This window comes from Lathamus discolor, chromosome 1 (genome assembly GCF_037157495.1).
Source record: "Lathamus discolor isolate bLatDis1 chromosome 1, bLatDis1.hap1, whole genome shotgun sequence".
Taxonomy (NCBI): Eukaryota; Metazoa; Chordata; class Aves; order Psittaciformes; family Psittacidae; genus Lathamus; species Lathamus discolor.
Genome location: NC_088884.1, coordinates 125,086,163 through 125,112,113, shown reverse-complemented (window position 1 = coordinate 125,112,113; position 25,951 = coordinate 125,086,163). Strand labels below are relative to the sequence as shown.

General features: G+C 37.3%; 1 protein-coding gene across 7 annotated transcripts in view; it reads right to left on the bottom strand.

Moving 5' to 3' along the window:
- PALLD (palladin, cytoskeletal associated protein) overlaps positions 1–25,951 on the bottom strand; it is a 194,047-nt gene that overhangs the window by 40,288 nt on the left and 127,808 nt on the right. The window lies entirely within an intron of this gene.

The window sequence follows — 25,951 nt, the reverse complement described above, 5'->3', positions numbered from 1 at the left end:
CAAAAGGTTGGCAGGCAAATGTGAGGTTTGTCTCTGCTCTCACGCTACATTTGACTTGAGGCCACAGGAATATATATATGCCTGTAAGTCAGGATTTAGTAGTCCAGGACAGCACTAACCCCATTTGCAAAACTTTTGATCAACTTAGGGGGCCAGACAAAGCAAGTGTATGTCTGCTTGAAAAATTCACATGCAGACATAATCATCACATCAGTCCATGTAGTGAAAAACCATAAAGACCTTCTTAGTGCAAATTTTCATTCCAGTGGTAGAAATGCATGATCCTTGTCTGCAAAGGGATGTTCTCCACCTTGGAGCTTTTGACAGCAGATACTGCCCTATAATAGTAATTTCTTGAGCAGATGTATCCTAAGGACGTGTCATTATGAAGAAGGAAAAAGAAAAGAATAATTCGCAAATCTTCCTTTGCCATGACACCAACAGCAGTGGAAGTTCTACACAGGTAGGTCCCTGAAAGATAAAACTGCTGTACTACAGATACAGAGCCCAGCAGTCAAAATTAGGCAAAGGCATCTCTGCTATGTTGCCCTCATCAGTAGGGAAACAAAGGGAATTTAAGAGTTCAAGTTTTGGATGAGATTTCAGGAAAAATTAGCTTAATTGTAATGACATCCTCTTTCCAATTAGCTGAAATACGTTTTGTAATCCCAGTGTTTTAAAGGGCACACATGCTTTCAGGGAATACATCAACTTTGTTTAAACAATAGAGAATAAAACTTATTTTTTCATGAGGAGTCTTTGATTTTGCCAATAATTAATTATAACAATGCAAGAATGGTCATTTAAAAGTAATTTTTTAGTAAAATTCAATCAGTGAACGGCAAAAGTACATACTTAAAAAAGTCATAACCAGGGTAAAGCAAGTATTGAGACATTTCAGCAAGTCACTGAAAAGCAGGCCAAGTAGTACACGAGTATTTTCAAAAGTTCAGCTTCACATTTCCCTGTTTCATTTTTCAATACCAAGTATTTTTAACCAAGATTTTACATACATTTTCAGATGTTCTAATAGATATGCTAAAACAGTTAAAGAAATGCACACGGGAAAGCAACAGTATTTCAATGGAAGCAGATGTTAGTTGCAACAGAAGGTTGCAACTGAGGTTTCTGGCCTGCCTTGTCTGTAAGACCGGTTGCATGCGCAGGTTCAGTTCTGGACACCTGGAATCTGCTCAGTAAGGTGATGACTTTCAGAGTAATGATAGTGAGAGACATTTGAAAACAGTTGTTCAAAGGGAAGACTAGAGACATTAGGTTTCTTGGTGGGCAGCTACAGAATGTTATCTTTTTAAAAGCAAAACACTGATTGTATGAGAAAATAATGGACAGAGATGATCAGAATCTTCTCTAAGGATGCCAATACATACAGCATATTTTAATAGCTACTCAAGCCTTCATTTTCTGAGGTATATATTTGGTTTAGACTATAATAGGCTTTTTTTTTTTTTTTTTTGTTCCCTGATACCTTCTTTGTATCACATTGTTCTGAAAATGAATAGAGCAGTCCTTGACTTTGAGGACTGAACTGGCAACAACCACCAGCAGGAACTGAGGTAAATTCAAGTGCCTGGACACAGTGCTATGGAGAAGGGGACAGAGACAGATGCTTGTACATCTCTGAAAGTCCCAATAGGAACTGGCTACTGGATTGCAGAGGACATTACAGCAGATGGTATTTTCAGGGATGCAACAAATCCTGCATACTGAAAGTTCTCTGTCAGGCTTATTTGCAGGCTCCCAGTATTAGGATACCCACCAGCTTTATTTTAACTTAGATTTTTATCTGGGTTTGTGAAGACCGTTAAAAAAAAATTAAAAGGAACAATGCCCCTCTTCCAGGAAGCACCCTACTATTTGCAGTTAAATCAACAACTCCTCCATATAACCTACTCTGTGTACCTTTTAAACACAGAAGTTTATATATAACCCCTTCTATCCAGTTTATCTATCTTGGAGGGGGAGGCTCTCCAAAGAGGTAGGGGGATGCTGACCGAGTCTTGAGGGAAGCAAGTCGTACACAAAATGAACCCTATCCAGGTAGTGTCTAACATAAAGCATGTTAAAGGCACTTAAGTATTCGGTGTTTTACAACACTATATATGAAGTACATTGAAATAAACCACCACAGGTAAAGAACCAAGATAAAATATTTTTTTTCTACAAGTTTCTTAAATTCCAGGTTTTGGCCTTCCTCATCTTAACAAAAGAAAAGGAACAAATAGAAAGCAGACAAAGAAAAGCAACTTTTGTTTGAAGGAAAGAATTTTATCTATAATCTCATCTATGGAAGAGCAGTGGGCTCGCTTCCATGTCAAGTCATTCCTGAGCAAAAGCAGTCTGGCCCCTTCACAATCCTACCAGTGATCTGCCCTTTGAGAAACAGATGGTGCAGTTCTAAACCAAAACAGACCTCTCAAATGAAAGTACAGGAATATTTTGAATTAAAGTAATCAGAATTAACCACAACTTTAAAAGCCTGAGCTACTTTCCTAAATTAAGATTTGAAACCAATGCTAGAAAACCTCTGCATTTTTATTTTGGGGTAACAACAACTCACCTCCACGAAATCCACCTTCCAATGAAGGCCTAGCTTCTAACTTAATATTACTACTTCAGCCATGCCAGACCTCTACCAAAAGGGAAACAGCCACCAATCACGCTGTATTAAAAACCATGGGCTCTTCTCAGGTAACACTGACTTCCATGTCGGCAAGTATGCATGCTTAGATGTATTTTTATATGTATATGTTAATATATATAAACAGCTATACCTAGATATTTATAAGGCAAAATTCAGGATGGGATTTTTTTCCATAATTTATTAAAATCAGAATGTATAACATACAGTTGGATCTCTTTGCTCCTTGGCAGCCTAACTGGATAGCTGGTAGGCATGGAAGGAATGTAGAATTAGAAGTGGTGGGAGCTTGGGAGCTGCTGTGGTTCCCGCACTTGATCAGATTCACAGTGCTTGTGCATCTGTGGCTCCCAGGCAGCTGACATGGCAGACTTGCCAGGTAGCTGTTAAGCTAGCTCTTAAACACACTGTCGAACTTGCTTTCTATAACCACAGCATTTGTATTTTACTGGTATAAATGATACTGTTGCACGAGTGATTTTCTAAACTTCCTCTGACAGTTACCATCTAAGAGACTGAAATGCACCCACCAACTAATCCAAAATTTCACAGTAGTCACTGGTATCTGTAATTGTACTCTGATGAAATTCCTAACATAAATTAAGGTTTTCCACCAGATTTATCAATGGTTGAGAGTTGTTATAAAAACAAATAATTAAGCTAGCAGTGAATTAATTATCCGCTGTACTGAGAATAAATATGCAGAATATAAAAGTAATTCCAACTAAACTGTCCACTGAAGGAATATTTACTCATTTTTAGGAACCTGCGTATCTGACAAGGCAAGAAGGTAAAGGGAGAACTTTTAGAGGCCCTTTGTACAAAAACCACAACACAGAGACAGCTTTCAGGCTGCATTAATACAAATACATTTACTCAAGTATTAAGTTTCTTGATGCTGAACAATCCCTTATATTCTGAAAAAGAAATGTGGACTGTTTAAAATCCTGCAAGGCATCACATTTGTGCAAGACTGGAATTAACCAGTTCCAGTAAAAACTGGGGAGAGAGATAGGGGATGCAGGGGACAACGATCCACATGACAACAAAAAACAGCACCAGTTTGGGTTCTACCCTGCAAACATTCAGGGATAACTTTCGTCTATACTAACAGATTTCACGGAAGATGCAGGTTGTCACTACAATATACTCCTCATGCTAATTACCTAGAGAGCTCAAACTGGGAACCATCTCAACCAGCTGCAAACTGTTAATATTTTTATCACTTGCCCTTCAAAGCCTGACAATCTGAAAATGCAGATTCATAACAGATAACATTTTCCATATTTCAGGTTAATATACAGGAGTGTTTATAATTTATTTCACTGTAACCTAATGCCCTCTCAGGAAAATCAATATGGTGCGAGAGCTAACACAGGTACTGTATTATGAGGACACTATGAAACTAAGCTGGACTTTTCATCTGAGAAACTTCAAGCACACAGAAGAGAAATGCAAACCACCTGCATTGTAGCTGCACTGTTTGTGAACTCTCTTGTAAAGAAAACATGCTGCAATTTGGCTGTTAAAAACTTTCCTGTCTATCCTAAAAAGTGGCAGTTGTACATGTGCCCATTTTCCATTATGGTTTGATTATCTGTCAAAGGCATCAAGGTAATTTCTGTACTGAGGAAACCAAGAGTAGTGATACTGCCAGCATTCAGCAAACACAAGCAATTCTTTTTGAGACAGGAACCATTTTTCATCTCTCTATACCACTGCAGGGACTATTTTCAAAATATGCACCAGTGAGATAACACACTTAGTGTGGGTACAGAAAGAAAGGAAATTGTGCCCTTGTGCACATTCATTGTTCCCAAAAGTCATAAAGACACAATACAGTTTTAACAAAATGGCTGAACATGTACCTCTGGTAGGTTTAGATCATAAGAATTAGTCTGGTAGTCAAAAATCTGTCTGGCTTAGTAATTCAACAGTCTTATAAACCAGCACACAGCATATCCAGTGGATGGATTTAAGTTAAACAAATGACACAGGTAACAAGTTTTAATGATAAAGGAAGAAGGAAGTGTTACATTATTAAAAGGTCAATTGCAACAACGCATTAAGAGCAATACAGGTTTTGATTTAGAGCTGAACTGACCTAAAGTATAGGAAATCATGACTTGGAACGCAAGAATGAACTGGCCTGCAAATGGAAAAAAAGGTCTTCTGCCTCCAATTGTACTATACCTTATGGAAGGTTATATTCTGTGCTGACTGGCATACACTCAAAGAAAATATGGGGAGGAAAAGAAACATATCCAAGTTCAAAAAACTGTACTAGCCTAAATCCAAAAGTGAACAGATGGACAGCCACTCCTCTTCTACTAGAGGTAGTATGATACATTTTCTCAGCGCTGCCACTGGAACAGCGCATGCACAGTAGTCTTTATTTACTTTAAAATTAATATATTTGATTAACAAGATGCTCTATAAATCATTTCATCTACCACTGGCCACCAAAATGGAGAGATTTTCTTATTTTTATGACTACCCACCAATAGCTACAGTGGGCTTAAAACTGGACCTTCATGCTTTCAATATTAACATGCAATATCTGTCAAGTGTCTGTTCTTTGGGCTACATGTAAAGATGACTGGTTTGTACTACTGAAATAGATACTTTTGTGAGGAAGAATGAACATCATCTCAAAATCAACAAAAACAGAATAGCTACTGGATGCCCAGATATTAACACACTGACAGTTGCTGCCAGTGTGCTTTTAGGAGAATTAAAAATTTAAGTATGTATTAAAACTTCTTGAAGAACTTAAGGTATTTTTAGAGCCTATATTCTAGGCCATTTAACCAGTTATTCTGTATTCACAGACAGTTCTGACATTTGAGCAGGTTCTTGCCTCATGTGAAGCTTGGGTATCGCCATCTGACACATCAGTAGTCTGTGTTACTGAAACTCACTGGAGCTACTCTATTCTTAAAACACCATATGAAAAGGAGCCATCGGAAAGGAAAGCAATACATAAAACCTGGTATTTACATGAAATAAATATGTATGTCTGAGAGTCTCTTACTACAACAAAGACTTAATGGCTTTACATGTCAGCACCATCTTAGTAACATAAAGTTTTAGTACTATACCATTCTGGCTGAAGTCCTTCTATACACAGAAAAATAAGTGTCAACAACATACACTAACTCTTATGGAAGGAGGAAAAGCACCAGAAAGTAACAGCAACTGCTAAAGACAGTAATAATCTGTCAGCCTGGTTCTCTAGAGCATTGAAAAGTGAAAATAACACTATAGCACTACCCACAAGTTCTGTGGCACCTATTCAACCAATGCTATCCTAACACAATTGTATCTCGTGCTCAATCCAGTGCAGGACACTATATCCCTGTCATGCAGTTGGTAATCTCAATTAAAGCTATGCCAGTGAAAAGAAAAATACTTAAAAGGACAAATAACTGTGTAGTCACTCTGGACGCTGCAAACTTCCAAGGGTATCTGAAGTTACTGCCGTATTAGGGATTGGTATCACCAGAGATCATCTGCAGATCTAGTGGGAGAATTTTTCCTCCCAGATGCCCTCTTAGATAGCCTTTTAAAAGCACTGGTGAAGCCCATCTCATGTATTAATTGAAGGAACAACAGTCTTTCATTGCTTCCCTAATATTGTTCTCTGGCATGTAAAACCGGAACAGGTAACTACCCCCCTCCACATTACATAGCTGCTGGATCCAGCTGCAGTTAAGAGTTTGTTCAGGTATGGACAAACTGCTTCAACTTTTTTCCCCAGACAGGCTAGCTGATAGACAAAGCTCTGGTTATTAAGTGAAACACTCACTTTGTGGCAAAGAAACCTAATACAAAAACTAGCAGAAGGGTCCTCAATGTTTGCACGTGTTGCAGCATTGTGCATAAATATTTCCGCAAAGATTTGGCAAATGCTCAATCTATTAATGCCCTGCAGATACTGTGGCGGCTACACTCCTCACAGTGCAGAATGGAAACTCCACCACTCAGCAGGGAAATAGCAGCAACAGCAGAGCCTAGTGAAATGAAAACACTTGACAGCATCACATATGTACCTTATATCAGTGACTGAATTTAGAAAACTGAACTCTTTGTAGACCAGGCTATAATATTAGACATAACTTTATCTGCTCATGTAGAGTGATAACATCTTTTTGGGTCATCACATTTTTTTCTTATCAGCACCTGGCATTGATTTCAGTGATATCTGCCTGATGAATACTTCTGTGACCTATTTTGTATCATGAGCAATCTTTCAAGATGTGGATCTTCATTCACCTTGCTGGAATAATTTTGAGAATAAAATAGAGTTTATAGGGCACTGTCACTTCTTATCCAGCCAGACATGTGCTTCAGAAGTGTGATTTTTATTTATTTACTTCAAAAAGCATTTTCCCCAAAGTGTAAGAGACAAGAAAAATTATAATACTCTAAATATTGCTAAAGCACCCTTAGGTATGCAGAGCTACTGACTACAACTGCATGATGAATATAATTATAATGAAGATGTTTTAGACAAACCCTAAGGACTAAGTAGACTGGCAGCCTTACTCCATGACTGAATACTACACCTTACTGTCATTTCCGCATTGCTTGTTCCAAAATAAAAAAAGAAATAAAAAAAATAAAAAAGGAATACCTGTCAGCAGAATTGCTGAGCAGAGGAAAAAATCCATTCACAGTACACAGATGTTACTGCAGCCAAAATATACTTCAGAATATATTCTGCTCCTGAACAGATTGCACAGACCTGACCAGAACAAATCATATTCGCTATCGTCACAAGATGAAGGGGAACTTCATGTGTTCATCTTGAAATTACACACATTTGGACACAGACCCTCAATTTGAATTAGCTTCTTGCACTGGCAACATGTAATTTTAAATAGTATTCCCCTGTTCAGTGGAAGTGATTTTAACATTTTTTTAACTGCTAGCTAACTGTACAAGTGTATTGTTCTGAAAAGCCTAAATTGAACACTTTACATATAAATGACAGAGCAAATAATTGCTTTTGTACTTTTGAGTGAAAACACATTTCATAAAGATGATTCACTTCACAGTGTTATTTATTTCTTAATATATGAAGTAACCTTGAGTATGGGAGACCCAAACAGTAAGGCCTTCCCTGAATTAAGCTGTACCTTAAGTGATGCATAGTGACATAAAAAAGAAGGAATCACAGGTAAATGGTGTAACGATAAACACTTGCTATGGCCAAAGACTGTGCCAGTGGTTCTGCATGGCTGGTCCCTTCTCTAAAACCACTTTGAATCTTGCTTACCTCTGGGTGAAAGGAGTCAGCCTTCTTATGCAGAGAAAAACAACAAAACCAAAAAAAAAAAAAAAAACAAAAAAAAAAAACCAACAAAGGAAGGACCAAGTTTCATTTTTCCCAAATAAAATGGTAACCAACATGGTGACTAGCCAAAACTAAGGAACCATGTAGACTGGCACTTCTAAGAAAATAGTAAGGACACATTTGCACTTACACTTTAGCAGGGATCAAAAGTATGCCTTTTGAAGCAAACCTCCCACTACCTGCACTTGCTTGTTCTCCAGCCACATTGTGGAGAAGCCACTTAAGAACATGAAGCGATTTCCTGACAGGTGAAGCAAATGCAACAAATTCCAGCCACCAATTGGCTTCAATCCATGGAGGCAGACTAGAACAGTCCAAAGTGAAAACAAGCCCCTAAACTCAGTGACTGTGAAATGTGAGGCGTAGATATCATTCCCTCAGTACATTTTTTCGCTCCAGAGCCACTCTTGTTTGTATGTATTGCTTCCTGAGGCAGGCTACACATACAGAGTAGACATATGAACTACCATGAGGTGTCTAGCTAAATCATACCACCTAGAAGGCTTTTAAAAATAAGTGCACATACCACAAGAAATTCTGGCTTCATACTCATGCATATTAACACTTAGATGTACAGAGGCATCCTGGGCAGCAGTTTTACAATGTTACTATTTTGTATGCTGCAGTACAGATTTTACCATTTGATTGCATGCAGCTGACCTCCAGAATTTAATTAATTCCAGTCCTTCCTTCTGCCCTGCAGTGAAAACCTCCCAGACAAAACAAACATATCTTGTAAGTATCATGACTGCCTGGACTCCAAGCTATCCTTTACCTCACATAAATAGAAAAAAGATAAAGAGAGAGAGATATTAAAAAGAAACACCTTATCTGATTGTGGGTTAATAAACAATCTATATCTCCATATGGAAAATGCACTTTTGGACTTGTACATTACTTGAGAGACAGAGATTCTGACAATACCCAAATTGGTATTACCAATACCCAATAGCACTACAATCAGCATCAGCATGGATCATATGGTTCTCGCTGTATGAACCATGAGATTCCACACTCTGCTCCTCTCAGCAGTACTCAGACCCTGGTATAATGCTGGTCTGTCTTCAATTTTAATTCTCACTGACCTCTCCCACTCTAACTGCTGTCTTCTCCCTGCTTTTTCCCTTGGGTTGTCATTACCTCTTCACCACCCGTTAAGAGCTCCAGAAGCACTGCCTAGGGTGTACAATACCAAAATTCATTACTTTACCTCCTACCTCACTTCATATGCGAATTTCTCCAGAAAAGCATGCTTCACTCCTTGGAAAACACTGGCCTAAAATACCTTTTGTCCTTTGACTACTAGTTTTCTACTCTGAATTAAAAGATGGCTTTTCTAGGTGTTACAGCCTACATGACCTTTGTGTCTCTGGACCAGTTTACTGAAGCTACTCTGTAGTTACAAATAAAACCGATGAAGTACATTGATTCTGTTTCTCATTTGAAGGATCTCTCTATTCCTTTTCTGTTTCAGCAAGAAACCTCAAACAGCACTGCAGTGTTACACAACAACAAATGCCTTTGGATTATTTGAGGTTACCTAATTGATTAGACACTTCATGCAATATACAATGATAATTTTTTGCAGAACAAGAAATGATTAAATGAAAGTCAAAAAGCTACAGACACCAGACGGTATTTTAATATATTGTGGTTTGTGTCTTAAGGGACACAAGAAGACAAAGACATTTAAGTTCTCTAACTAGTTGTGCATATGCGAGAGACAGTGAGCACCCAGATTTCCAGAAAGACTGAGCTGCTTTAGTATTTTTGTTTGGAGGAAAAAAAGTTAATTTCCCTACAGTCATCCTCTGTGCATGCCAAATGTCTAATGAGCCCATGTACTTAGACTTATCACATTAATTAGATTCTCACGCCCTAAAGGCAATGTTGTCTGAAGCTGTCCACTTTTTGGTCATTTCATAAACCTTCAGAGACTTCAGTTTTCTGAATTGATTTCAAGATCTCAATATTAAAGTTACTTACATAATAACTAATCCACCAGGCCTTAGTTTTAAAAAATGGGGAAATAAACTTTGCTAAGCAAGAGTTGATAGCACATAATGCTTGCTGTACACTGTCCAGCAATACTTCACAGATTAGTTATGTCTGATCTCCCACACTAGGGAGAACTTTTATCCTCAAGAGTCTAATACTAGAAATGGCATCTCATGATCCAAGGTTTGTTGTTTTGTTTAAATTTGTCTTATGTTTAAAATCTGATATTTGAAATCAAGAGCAATCTGTAAGACAAAAGGCCCAGCTTGATTAACACACTTCATAATTGCAGGAAATGGGTTTTGACCCTTAGCTGACTCAAAATTTTTTCTCATGATTTTTTAGGAGCATGATCTACTTCCCCAATGAATCACTCAGAATGAATGAGAAAAGATCTGCATACTTGGAAATAGCAACAGAATCTTGCAATAATTTTTAAATCCTCCATATATTAAATGGTTTTATATTTTCAAAATAAGCTCCAGATGTGTAAAACAATGGTACTTGATTTGCAATAGGCCTAAAAGATAATTTGCCTTTTCCTTCTGGCCTTGCAGTACTTCAGGTTGCTGTCATGTTTCTCTAATTCTCCTAGTCAAAAGGAGACACACAGGGAAATGTTCTCATCATCTCATGTTTGGCATCTCACTTCCATTAGCAGTACAGCTTCCTAGATAGCCAGCGAAACCTCCAGAGTGCAGTTCAGAGTGTGTAAATTGGATGCTAAATGTCAGAATGTATGAAGACTCCCTTAAAAAAGTATCTTTAGAAGTCATCCCAATAAAGCACAAGCTTCAAAATGAATACAGACAACTCAGATTTGAGCAGAAAACATATAACATGTTCAACACATCCTTAGTAATGTAGTTAAAAATAACACTACCAAAATGCCTTCCCCTGCACACAACTTAGTAGCTCTTAAGTCAACTGCAGATCTCAAACTACATGACATTGTTTCACAGCCACACTAAACTTAAAAATTTATTAATTTCAAGGTACCATTTTTTCCACACGCATTATGTAGTTAACTATTATGACAGCTCTTATTTATCAGCATCTAACAAATGTACTCAGCTGCTCTTAATGGGGAATATTCTTTAGTATCAGGGAGGATCCATAGTTCTAATACTACCACACCTAGCTAGGGTCACCATGTAGGAGTAGAATTAATAGAAAAGGTCAAATTGTTTAACGGCATAATGAAGTAACATTGTTAGAGTCAGGAAGAAATCTTGTGATTATTTATCAACACCATCAGCTGTAGAACAAAGAGTTGAACATAAACCAGGCCAAAAAAAAAAAAAAACAAACCTCATAAAAAAGGGGATTCATTTACTCATTTGAAAAGTAGTCCTAAAGGAAAGTCAACGACAGCAATCAACAAAAGATATGCCAGAGAGATTTTAAACACTACAGAAACACCACAGTATCACGCTGTAGTCCATATGAAGACAAATGCAAATATTTCAGACTGGAATATATATGGCAAAATTGGTTAGATGTGAGGACATCTGCATTGCTAAGACTAAAAAGACTCAGATCAACATAAATAGCTTTCTTGCACTTCGTGTTCTTTAAACAATCAGCAAAATAGTTCAGTTAAAATGTTAAACAATGCTTTGCAGTGCAGAAATACATATGTTGCAAGTGTAAATGCTAAAAGATACCCTAGTGTCTTTCTATGCGCCAGGAGCAAATCTGGTATTTACTTCTCCCAAGTCCAACTTGTTTTATTTCAGTAAGATACCCCCAATTTTTTTTTTATAATTATTTCCATTGCATATAAACATAATCTCCTGGTATTAGTAAATTAGCTTGGCTAAATATAGCAAGGAGCACTCATGTTTTATTGGGCATTTTCTCTGGTATGCAGCTAATATAAATAAAACAAGCAGAGAGAAGCTGGCAGTGTTCCACTGTCATTACATCACTTTTCCTTAATAGGAAACCTCTCTGCAACTTAACATCTTGCTTTAAACACTCGGAAGTGTCCGCAAAGTCTTCAGTGAGGATCAGCATATAAGGCCAGTAGTTAGCTTCAAAGGTCCACAACACAGAGCTGGGGCACCCAGTACAACACTGAAAAGAGAATCTCTAATGAAAATCACCTTTAAATTGTCACCAAATGCAGAGCAAGGGGGTTGCATAATCTCTAACAAATGATAAGCATAAAATGCACAAAATTCCAGTAAAATGTACATAATTCCAGTAAAAAGCAAGGGATGAAGTTCCAGTTTCCATGACTTTACTTCAGTAGACTTAGGATTTCCTCTAGAAACCTTATAAAGCAATGAATTAAAGAGAGAGGCCTAATCAACTGGTCAAAAGCAGGACAAAGACACAAACATCTACCATAGTTTCATCTGCAGCATACTCTTTGTTACCCTAAAAGAGACAAACCCTCTATTTCATGGTACCATAATTATCATCCCTCATCCCTATCATGACTTGATTTTGAAGAAATTAATTATTGCAAAATATTATATGATATTCGTTTACTAAGAGCCAGATGTTGCCAAGCACATATGTTGAGCTTTTCATTGCAAAAAACAGGATACTTTGACTGTACATCGTAAAAATACATTAAATGTGCAGCAAACCCCACTGGACCTGCAAGGGTTTTTCTAAAAAAGACAGTCTTTTTTTTTGCATCCATTACTGATATTGCTAGACTTTATTGCCTGTGTCATATATTGAGAGACTATAAGCAATCAACATAGTACATGAAGAATAAAAGCACACAGAGAAATTTATGTTCATGCTATAATTAATGTAAACAGAAAATCCAGTTATTGTATTTCTAATGCACAGCTGTTGAGCCAATGATCCAACTCCTGCTTCAAGTCTGCCTGCAGTATTTGCTGGCGTGGAATTTTATGGAGAACGTAATTTATTTAGGCACTGACACACACACAAACACAAAAACGTATTTACCACAGTACAAAAAGTCAGGGTAGGTCATTTTGTCCTGCGCTTTTTCCAAAAAAGCTTGAGAGGAGTTCACTGGTTCCTACTGCTTTTAGTTGCAGATGTGCAGCATACGGTCTTTAAAAATGTACAGTAAATGTTGTCATGTTTACATCAGTGGCTCTCAGGAAAGAAAATGTTAATCAAATAAGGGTATGCAGCAAATAAAACACTACTAAGATGAAGTACACTCAATACCTCTGTGAATGTTCTCATTTAGGAATCACATAGGCCTACAATACGTTGGATTCTCTGTCCCACTTACTCAGCAAGATATCCTCACGTACTTTTGTGTACCCTTCCCTGTTCTTGCAGACATCATAGAATCGTTTGGGTTAGAAGGGACCTTAAAGATCATGTAGTTCCACCTCCTCTGCCATGGGCAGAGACGCTTTCTACTACACCAGGTTGCTCAAAGACCCATCCAACCTGGCCTTGAACACTGCCAGGAATGGAGCACAACTTCTCTGGGCAATCTTTTCCAGTGCCTCACCACCCTCATAGTGAAGAATTTTTTTCCTAATGTCTAATCTAAATCTCTCCACTGTCAGATTAAAGCCACTCCCCCTTGCACTTTCACCACATGCCTTGTAAAATGTTCCTCTCCAGATTTCTTGTAGGCTGCCTTTAGGTACTGGAAGGCTGCTCTAAGGTCTCCCCTGAGCCTTCTCTTCTCCAGGCTGAACAAGCCCAGCTCTCTCAGCCTGACTTCACAGGAGAGGTGCTTCAGCCCTCTGAGCATCCTTGTGGCCTCCTCTAGACTTGCCCTAACAGCTCTGCATCCCTCTTGTGTTGCAGGCCCCAGAGCTGAACACAGTACTCCAGGTGGGGGCACAACATCCAGTTGTGATGGCCCAACAGTTTAGGACCCTTACAGCAGAAAGGCCAAGTGAATTAAAAGTTGAAAGTGTCCCTAGAATATGGAAGATCATTAGCTTGCTTTGTGGGCTGCTGTTTTTGTGGTTTTGTTTTGAGGTCTAGGGGTTTTGTTTTAAACATAAAACTGTTCATTGCTTCAGAATAAAGAGCAGCCACCCAAAGTGTTCTGCTGGTGCAACAAAAAGGTCCAGGAACAAGCACCCAAAAGCCTGACCACGGCCTATACTGCCAGTGAGGAAGTCCCTTCCACGGTAGGGTTTGTGAAGACCTATCTTTAGTTCGTAATCATGAAAGTTAAGAAAGATCTTCTATATGCATTTTACTTCTGAAGGACAGCTCCTGAACAAGATCTTTATGTTTTAATTAACTTTTTTAATTCATCTATCCTAAAATTAAGTAAGTCTTTAATGGAAGTAAACCCAAAGTTCAGGTTACAATGGAGAAAAGCAATTTTTAAGCTGGTTAGTGTGCGCAGTGAGTAACTGAAGTAAATTTCATATCCATTACTGGAACTATCTAGAAATTTCAAATAGAGGGTATCTGTGCAATATTAACACACTCTGGCCAAGTACACAGTACAGGCCTTCATTTCACTAAAAATTAAGACATACAGCTGATGACTTGATTGCTTGAATGACAGAGGTATAAATAACAATATTCACTTGATCAGTTTCATCTTTGTGTACTGTTGTTGATCTGTGAATTGGCTACTTGCTAATTAGGGTATTTTTATTCTAAAACCATATGCAGAATTCTTAGCATCAGCCAATGCTCACTTTGTAAAATATCATTTTAGCAGAGCTTTCAATTAATGCCTAGCTTTCAGGAAGGGTCAGGGAAAGCAGAGAAATTAAGTTAGACTCAAAACACAGTTTTAAATAATATGGCAGCTATATTTTTCTAGCATTAATCACATCTTAGTTCCAATAGAACTTTACGAAAACCTACTGACTGGATGACAAAATTCGTGCTGAATAAGTTATTACAACTCTGTTAAGTTTCAACTATTGTACTATGCTGCTCTGTCATTTTGGAAACCAAGAAAACATCTGCTGAAATGAGCTGTAATGGAAAAAATTCAACTGCAACTCTCTCGCTCATCCATCCTAGCACTATTATTATGCAAGATAGCCTACTATATATAGCAGCCACAAGAGGAACTGATAGTCTAGCTGGGCATACACATGCCAAATTTATCATCTTTTTGTTTTATTACAGAAAAAACCAAGCTGCAACAGCTTTCCAAATATGTGTAAATGAATTCAGGATTCCAAAGCAGTAGCCTATGTGTTCAGGCACACAGACATTGCATTGAAAATAATGGGAGCAATGGTAATTAGTATCTCTGATTATTAAGAACTTCAATATGACTATAACTTCATTCAAACAAATTTGAAAATTTACATTTAAAAATTCATCCATGTATTACAATATTTAGTTTCAAATTTTAGTTTGCAATTTAAGAGTACTTTTTAAGGTGAATTAAGTATCTCAGTAATTTGCTTTTATATAAATAGCACAAAAATACTAGGAGATGCAAAGGTTTCATACCCAGGTTCCTGTTAAGTCCAGTCAGCAGTTACAGAAATGGAAAACATCTGATTAGCATTTGGTAGTGTGACTGAAGTGAGTCAATCTCCACTTTTCTCCCAGAAAAGTTGTCACAAAACCTAAAAATACTATCTCTCCTGTTAATCTTTATTAGCAGATTGAAGAAGTGAAAACACAGAATTTTCTCTTTCATCCCTAGAAGATATCCCTGTATGCAAAGAAGTGTGGGAAAAATGTTGTGGATGTTAACTCAGTGTCCCTGGTGTCACACTGGAGTCTTTTCCAAATTTTTAACTAAATATTCAGATCACAGGGAATGCTTATGATGGCATACAAATCCAGGTAATTTAAATAACAGCAATGACTGACATCTTCTGCTTCAAAGATTGGAACAGAAAAAACTTCCTACTAAGGGGTATGGCAGAATTTCTCAGGAGCTCAGGAGAACTTCTTTTGTTAAAGGACCATGGAAAAAGCAATAGTAGGCAACTTGCAAAGATCCATGCATGTTTACAATAGTGCAAATTCCAGGTACTACAGACATATTTTAGCATCTTTTACGGTTTACACTGTCTAAATTTGCTTTGCTACTGCCACTTAACGATTTGACTGCCTGAGCTACAAAGATAACAACTCTTTCCAGTACAGAGAACTGTAGCACCAGAAGAAACTGTACCATCACCAGTTAATAACAGTTTAAAATGTCTAGAAATATATAAATCAGAAGGTATCTCCTTCAATACCAGCTAAGTATCATTTAGTTTACTGTGGCTTAACAAGCACCTGTACTAATTTTCTGAAGTAGCTTTAGCCTACAGTACTACAGTTTAGGAATGTTGCTTGTTCCTCTGTTTGGACTAGGAAATTAGAGATGAAGCAATCAGTTGGGCTCCTTTATAGGCAGAATGACAACAGAATAAATACACCTACCACAACAGGTACTCCAAACTACTTACGTGTGCGCACTTACTCTGGAGCAGAAACAGCCAAGTTTAGAGCTAATGAGGTATAACCAATTAAACTTGACACTTTCTAGAGATTTTTATAACTTTGTTTTATTCCTAGCCATAGCCTAACTTGACATAGTTTGACTATGATGAACAACACTATTGTTTGTAATTGCTTGCATACCCTTCAATTTTTAGGCCAGTGTATAAATTCATTGACAACAGTAAATGTAATCCTAATTTTACCTGGCAATGAAAAAAAAAATCTAAATATGCCATAGATATAACTCAAGAGTTAGCAACAATGAGAATTTGATTACAAAGAAAATTATTGCAAAACACTGGACAATATATACTATTATCACAGCAAAACTACTAACATTTTCTGGGAAAAAAATTAAAAAAATAATAATAATTAAAAAAAGGCACTGAAAGGGTTACATTAAACCAAAACCATGATAGTCTAGTTTAAATACATGCCCTTGTCCCCACAACATGCCAATCTGCACATCAATATGCAATATTCATATGACAGGTATTTGTACAATGTAAGGTCTGGTAACAGGTAACAAGAATATTGGGCACAATCAGCAGTTTACAGGACAACCAACTACTTTAGACCTGAATGTATACATTCAAGAGCTTCCACGGAAAACACTGGAACACTGAACTGCTTCTCAGACAGATCAGGGAAACTGGTTTTTCATATGTTGTACATCTTCCAAAAAGCCCTTTTCCCAGCTCTTTCCTGCATGCTGCACTTACCTACGATGAAAGCTGAAGTTACTCTACAAACTTCACCAGTAGTCAATGGTTTTTACAAACCCTAAATTTTCCAAAACAAAGGGCAATTAGTTGGTAAACTAATCATATTGGTAGCTTCCTTCCTTTTTAAGTGACTCTTGACATTTTCAATTTCATGCAAAACAGTGGACAACCTAAAACAAAACTTTTGAAGAATACGAGGTAATTAAATAGAAATATTTGAGAATAACCACAACACCCATCCACAGAGATTTACATCAGTAACTCAGGAAGCTTGACAGCAGATTTCTGCGATTCTTCCTCTATCATGAAGACCACCAATGATGGCAGAGAAACTATTTCCCTCACTCAGAAGCACTGAAGTATTATCTAATTATGGCTTTGTGAAGAATTTAGTCTCTTTGACAAGCTGCTTCTGTCTTGTATCAATCCCATTATGAGGCCCTAGCATTTTTTACACATTTCCACTAATTAAAAATGGTACTATTGACATGTTTTAAAAATGTCTCCCAAACATTCCAGTTTCACTCCAATTAGTCAATCCTCTATTGCTCTGCATAATCAACTTTCCTCCACCAGTAGTGGAAATTCTGGCAGAAATACTAAATCTTTTTGGGAAAAGGGAAGACACTTAGTAAAAATATTAGGCATCTCAGAACTCTGTATGTTAATACCAATTCGTTCAATGCCCCCCAACTTTCATCTACTACAGATCAGCTTCCTGCTTAAATGCATTCCAATTCTATTCTGCTCTGCTCTTTATCAATGAGCATGTTACTTCAAATATTAGCATTGCAAACAGTTAATTCTAATTCAGTACACTTACAAGAATTCACTCAGTAAACAGGGCTTGTCTTTTGCATTTGTAGGCACTAATGCTTAAAGCACAGACATGCATCCTCTTAATCCAAAAAAGGACATAATGTGAGTGCTGTGTTTTAGTTGCAAACTGATAATTAGCCTCAAGGGCTAGTGGAGCTCTTTCGTAATTCATTATAATTAACTGTTCCTACCTCACTCCTCTTTAGTTATAATCTACTACCAAAAAAGCCCAAAGTTTGTACTAACAGGTGTATTAACTGCACAAAGTTACAGCAGCACTATAAACCAGTCTTCAGTAGGTGTTTAAAGTGAGGATAAAACCATCCTTGCCTGGCAGTTTGTAGCAGCAGACTGCAGTCAGAAGAGGATGAAACCAAAAGTATTTTAATGCCTTCTGCTAAAAACATCCATGCTAAATCTAGCATTAAAGATATCAATACTTTTTCTGAACCAAACACTTCATACAAAGCCATACCCATAGAAAATAATCAGATCCTCGCAAGAACTGTAGGAATGACTTGATTCACCTCAAGACACGTATGGCAAAAGAACCTAAAACTAATTATAACATTTGCACTCATGTTAATGCCCTGATTTATTGCTGCAGTCTGTAAAAAACAGAATATCCACTACATGTGTGTTTCTTCAGTCTAAACTTCTAGATACTTTTGGGAACCTGCAGAATCCTGGTGATCATTTGTGATAAGGAAACTTCCAGTGAGGTGTCACAGACCAGCTGGATATACTGAAGTTTAGACAGGCAATTGCAAGACCCTGCTCTGTTAAAATGTCCACTCATGCTCCAGAAAGCTTTGCTTCCCCCCTTAAAAGATTCCTCAAGAGCTGAAACCGGGTCCTTGATCTTGGGCTAAGTGTGATGCATGTAGTTGGTGCTGAGCTTCACCATCCTGGGAATGGTTCCACCCTACAGTGGTCCTCATACCACATGACGTGCCTTTGACATCAAGACTAGATTACTACAATATGTTCCAGCTAGGGCTGTAGTGAGAGCTCACGCGTTGCTTGCAGCTGGTTGCTGATGGCAGCCATACAGTTTGGTGGGAGAGCAAGGGAAATATGGCAGAGAGATTCTGATTTCTGAGCCTTCTGCTTATTCTTCTGGGTATTTCATATGGCTCAGATAAACCGCATTATTCATATTAATTGGCTCTTTATATCTAACCATTAGCATGACCACTAAAGTTTGAAGTGATAGTGGACACAGGAACCTAAAGTCTTAGAATCAGTTTATAAATTTTTTTTCTAAAAACCTCAGGAACACTTAAAGATACTGTTTTATGGACCAGAGGCAACCATACATCCAACATCAGAGTCAGCAGCTGGAAGTTCATTCTTTGAGAAAATGTTTACACATCATTCTGGTTTTACTGGAACAGGCACTCCTCTTTTCTCTCCATCTATGTGGACAAACACACATGCAACACTCATCTAATTCAGTTGCATACAAATGACAACAGCTTCTAACCTTGGCTTTTTTTTTTAGCTGAAAATTGTGTCCTATGAGTACAAATGTTCCTGAAATACAACTTACATTATTTTTTTTTTCTTAAAAAAGAGTAAATTAAAAAAAAAAAATCAGAGGTTTAAAGGGTATTTTAATACAAAGCAGAAAATAGAAGCAAACATTTTCCAGAAATTCCTGATGAACAACTTAAGAAAACGTTAAACAGTTAATAACCTCAGAATTTCTAGCAGAAACTCCAAAGGCTACTAAAGATAAAAGAGTGGAAACCACATGCAACATCCTAGAGATTCATAAGACAACATAATGTACTTTCAATACAGTTTGAACTTCCGTAGTCTCACTTTATAAATTGGATTTCATATGTCTGCAGAAACTGATAGAAGAGGTGTCTCTCCTTTTTACATTACATACAGATCTTCAGATTTTTATAAAGATAGAAGAACTATGAAGATTTATAGGAAATCGAGACTTTCTCCCTAGAACATGGCCAAGAAGCATGGCAAACTATTTACTGCCTGAAAAAATACGTTACAAAGGTTATATATGAAGGAATAAACATGTCATTTGGCAAGGACATTGAACCTAGGTGTGTGAGAATTACCATGGTACATGAAAATTATCAGGTAGCTTTAGAAACAGAAAAATAGAATTTGGCAATGAAGAGTATCTGTTGTGGAAAAGTGCCTGACTCCTCACTGAAAATAATCTGCAGTTTATACAGCAAAATACACAGCCTGGTGGCTCGTCAGTTGAGTAACACTGATGAACACTTCTGCAGCCTGGGCACTATTTTCACGAAAATGTCTGAAAAGCATTTGTAGTCATGCACCAACACCTCCATCAGTCTGGATATCCATAATCCCTCTGCATTTTCTTTGAGGAATTCTGGTTTTAGGCACCTCGGATTTGCACAGGAGTAAATGGCATCATCTTGCAACAGACTCACCATTAGTAATACAATACTAAGTAACTTATGCTCTCATTTAATTCCCTAAAAGTTTTGTCAGGAAACACAAGTCACACACACAAATACAGGGTGCATGAAAAGACCCCATCCACAAAGTATTACGAGCTCCTTGGGGGTTTTCAAAGCCTCAATTGTACAAAAACTCCAAAAGATCCACTAGGTCTTTGGTCACTGCAAAACATAGTCATGAATCAGAGTGCCCTCCTGAAAGCTTCAAATACTGAAAAGAAAAGCTGTGTATGTCAGAGCCAAAATAAGTACAGTGAGGTGGGCTGGAAGGAATACAGCACCACTGGGGTTCTGAGCAAGGAAATTCTCCTTTCATTTGTGCAAAACTTTCTGCGTTGCCTTGGTGAATCTGCTCTGCTAGCCAAAGTTAGCTACTAAAATTGTTTTGCACTTTAATAGCTGCTTTAAACAAATCATCCCCATGAGTCAGATATGGATTTTATGCTCTGTATGGACACACACACATACATTCACACACCATCTGATTCCTATACAGAGAGAAACAGATTTGCATTATCTCCTCACATTAAAAAAAAATCTATATTATCCACTCTTTGAAGTCAGAAACATGTATTTTACACATATCTGCATGTACATACACACATGGTGTTTGAGCTGAAAGAAACAGTTCTGTTTCTAATGACTATTTTCATACTGTAATTCAACCTCTCCAGAACAATGAATTCAGCCAAGGAGAGAAAAATATAAGACAGATGACAAAAGACGACAAAATCCAACTACAGAAAGAACGTAATGGTCCCTTTTTAAGGCTAAGTCTTCCAAGTTGTGAGTAAGGTGCAAAAATGGGTAGGAGCTTAAAGCTTGGCCTAAACCCAGCCGGTTGGCTCTCCTGAGAAAAGCTGCTGTAACACATGCAGATCTTGATTTAAACCAGATTTCTGTATTTGGTGTGGCTGCAGAACTGGGGTCATATTGTTTAAATGATTCTGTAGCAGAAGAAACACAAAAAACTCAAAATATTCTGTACTCTTTTTCTATTCACTAGAGCCCAGGCAGGAACTCCTGATGAAGTTTCTTCAGCCCACCATATACTGCCTGCATTCATTGCTTGCTCTCAGAATGGGATTCATCCTCATCATAGAAGAGGAATTCTTTTTAAATTGCAGTTTAAAAATTAAACCCAGATGAAAAAATTAACTCCAGCTGACTACATCTTCATCTGAATTCAAGGGGTTTAAAGCAAAGTTCAATAATGTTGTAAATGCAAAGACTAAAACAAACCTGATCGAGACCATAAAAGCAAGGAGTTAAATACTGATGTGGTAAACTTCCTAAGTTTTCCCATTATTTGCATGTGCGCCTCAGGTACATTGCCTTAATGGGAACAGTAACATACAGGACAAGAATATCAGTCTTCACTGTGAATTTGATGTGGTTAGTTGGTTGGCATAAATATTAACATTACTAAAACAGATTTTTGTGTGTTAATCTATTTTTACATTTTAGCCTGGAAAAAAAATGTAACCATGTTGCCAATGAAAACCAAAAAATCTTTTCCTGTACATTTCTTCTGGCTGACACATCATGTCTGCAAATAATCGTCTTTCTCTTGAAAGCCTTCACTTTATACAGACCCAAAAGGACAAATGAGCCATGTGCCATCTTATGAACGTTTACCAGAACCTGAACACTTAGGCAATGCAGTATTAGCATCTCCAGGCACACACACAAAAAATCAACTCTTCCACATTTTTAAGGCTGAAGTATGAACTGAAGCCCACATTGCCACTTCCAGTTTGAAATATTCTATAGTGAACCATGATCTAAGATCACTGTTCAAAATGAAGAAAGAATCATTTATTTCTTCTCATATGTTTTAGACCAGCATATATAATGCAGACCATCTTCTGAAACTGATAACAAACAAAATCCAGAGCCCATGTCAAGGAAAAAATTTCAAGAGGAACATTTTTTGGTGACACAAAGAAATAAAATTCCCCAGACTCAGAAAAATGTCCTGGGAAGGACTGGGATGAATTCTGAATCATTGCTACCAAAGGATGGTTTCGGATAAACTAAGTTAATAACAGATTTTAACTCAAATTATCCCTGGAGATATATACATGCTATGCAAACTAGGGAAAGAAGATTCAGTTGTTTCTTGGCTCATCTCACATAGGTGCACCAGGCAGAAAAAGGCCCAGCAATAAATGGAGCCCACTGTATTTATTTATTTATATAAAAATAATTGCTGTTTATCTTAAACTCCTTCCCTTTGTGGAAAGAGAAAGCGCTGGGGAGTGCCACACACAATACACTAATTACAATCACTTTCTGCTTCAATAAAGGAAATACAGACTTCCTGCCTTGGCAAGGGCTAGAATGTCCCAAGCAGGTGGGAGAAGGACCATGTTAAGTGTTACACGGCAATGTGAAAAAAAAACGATTTCCTAAGTTTTCTATTTGTGTGCTAATCCAGAAAGTATATTTCACATGTAAAAAGAACTATCATTGGTTCTCCTTCTATGACAATCATGATGGCACAGTAAGTTTCTTTTTTTAATTATATAAATACCAAATTGTTAAAAGATCTGTAATGCTCCATGAAGTTCTCACACCTGTGGTCACAAAAGACATCCTGCAGAATAAGAGGTTAAAATGAGCCTTCTGGGCATACTATAACTTAGTTAGTAATTACCCTATAAGTATTCTTCCTAATTCTTCCAAATGCATCTATTATCACTACAAAAATCATTGCTCAATACTGCTATTACTGAGTGGGAGCTTCACCCCAAAGGGCACTTTATTACTTAATCTAGCACTGAAATGCTCTTCAGAAAATGGGAAGATGATTCATGAATACAAAATTCCATAGGCATATTTTGATTAAACAATATTCCCAGGATGAAAACTTTCCAGCCAATGATTATGTTCAAGAATATATGGGACTATCCATTAAAATATTCTACATAAACCTGAAATTGTCTTTGGAAAAATGAAATCTTAGGGCCACCAACCCTTTTCAGGTTAGTAAAGGCCCAGGAGTCCCACAAATACTTAAGACTCCTTTCTTGGACAGTAAACAGCAAATAAAAAGACGTGACAATAATGTAAAACATTTCATATATTATGTAACCGATAGTGCATATGCTTATCTTCATCTTTCAGACAGTTTCTTCTCATTGTATTCTATGCACTTATTTACATATTTTCATTTTAGAAGCTCAGCTTTTTACAACCAAAGGTCTTTATCTTCATGTCATTCAGTATCAGTTCAATATCCATAATCTGAGGAAATTATTCTATACACAGAGAAAACCTGTTTATATGACATCACACACTCATTGATGCTCTACTGTCCTCCTGGGCACATGGGTCCACATTAATGTTGGCATGAGTAAAATCACAAAGCTGCTACTTTAAGCAGAGCTGGTTGAGAAATTAATTTGCTGTCTGAAGAATGTAATAAATTCCCATCAAATACACGATTTTACAGGTAAGGTCAGGTTAATTTGCCCAGCTGAGAAACAGGTAAGTTTAACAAGTCAAGTCTCTTATGGATCATTTGAAGCAGAGTAATAGAAAGTAATTCTGTACAGGAGAGAAAGAAGGAATTCTAAATGGAAATGGGCTGACCAACATCCTCCCACAGGTCACTTCCAGCCAGACCACTCCCTTTGTCTTCTGGTGCCCAAAGGCCAACAGCTGAACATTACTCATCAGATTTACCACAGTGTCCTTACAGAAATGGAGTCATGCTGTTCTAACATAGCTAACGTAGCTGTTAGAAATGTCTGCTTCAGTCATATAGACCACAAAGTGAATGACAAAACTGCAACCATGTTCCTATTTGTAGAGTGGTTAGACTATCGTGCCCTCCACAACTGTTGCCTAATAAATTCTTAAGTGCAGAGCAAAGAATAGTAAGTTGTGTTTTGTTACCTGGAACCATAGATCTCATGAATTACTTTACAACAATTGTAATTGTATAACAATAATAATTACTGTAGAATAACACTTTGCAAACGGTGTATGTTGCAATCATCACACAGTCTCTGCAAAGAGAAAGCAGTAAACTCAGGCTAATAAAAAGTAATAGGCCCACAATAATAGGTGGATGAGTGTCCAGCAAGGTGAGCTTGACCAGGACAATATATCTAACTGTCCTGTTCTTACTCTCAAAAAATAAAAATAATTGAATAAGAATTTAAAGATAATAGAGAATTTTGTAGGACTTCATCAGGCTGGACAGGACTTTAAGCAACCTGGTCTAGTGGAAGGTGTCTCTGCTCATGACAGAGGGGTTGGAACCAGATGATCTTTAGGGTACCTTCCAACCCAAACTGTTCTATGATTCTAAGTAAGAGAACATAACAGCAGTGCTTTTAAATGGAATCCCGATACATCAGGCTGCTTGTCATTACCTAAAACACAATTCAAATTTTCAGAACAGTTTTTCACTGAAAAAATTTAATAAATAAAAAAGATTGTTTGGCTCTCACAAAGCTACAAGAAAAGTTGTGACGTAGATCTGACAACTGCTAATAAACTTTACCACACATCTACCATTCAGATTTTAGGAAAACTGTCAAATTTCAGTGTACAGTAACTTGATAATTCTGACTTTTTGATTATCAGGTTTCCACTACCTTGAAGATGAGATAAATGTTTTTATCCAAATGAAATACTCTTAATTCCAACAAAATCCTATCAGTATATTCCTGTGAGTTTCAGAAGTTGTAAGAACACCTGCATGCTTCCTACCCAATCTTTGCAGTTTCTTTTATTCAAACTCTTATCCTTTTGCCCCCATCTCTTCCCATAGTGTTTCTTCTCCTGGCCAGGAAAATTAATACCAGAACATTATTTCACAGGCAGTTAGTACTCTCAGGTTTTGTTCCCCTTCCAAAAGCAGGATGCAACACAATCTCTCTCAGAATCCTGTTCTCACAAGTATTTGCCCTCTTTTTCATAGCAAAGTGGTTTAGATACAATCAACGGACATAGGCTGAGAGCCATTTAACTTTTTACATGTTTTTTTCCATCCTCTTGTTATCAGTTCTGTATCTTAATCCTTCTATGTCTGGTATGCATTGTGAATCACAGACCAGCTCTGGATGTTTGGAAACTGCTGGGCTTCCTTAAGAATATCATTATAACTTCCTCCCCTCCCCAGAATACATCATATTACAATATGTAATACATCTTACAGAGTTAATTTCAGAAATACAAGGTTTGGTCCCAGGAATCATGGTTTCAGTTCAATACAGCCACAGAATACTGTGGAAAAAAGTTTCTTGACCTCAGAGCTTCATGAAACATCAAATGTGTCCGCTCCTATTTTTAGATGTATGCTCTGCAGTGCCATATTCCTTAATATAAAGCTGACCCAAATGTTCCAACAGTAGACATTGGTTTCTCTTTGATAGCCAATGCATATCTCTGCTTTCCAAGTTTCTGTAAACACATCATTATAAGGAAGGCCAGTCTTACTTTTCCCAGCCTTCTTTCTAATTACGTGCCTGGTGCCAGGAAAATTCACTTTTTTTTCTTTTTTTTTTTTTTTTTTGTCTTCACTACT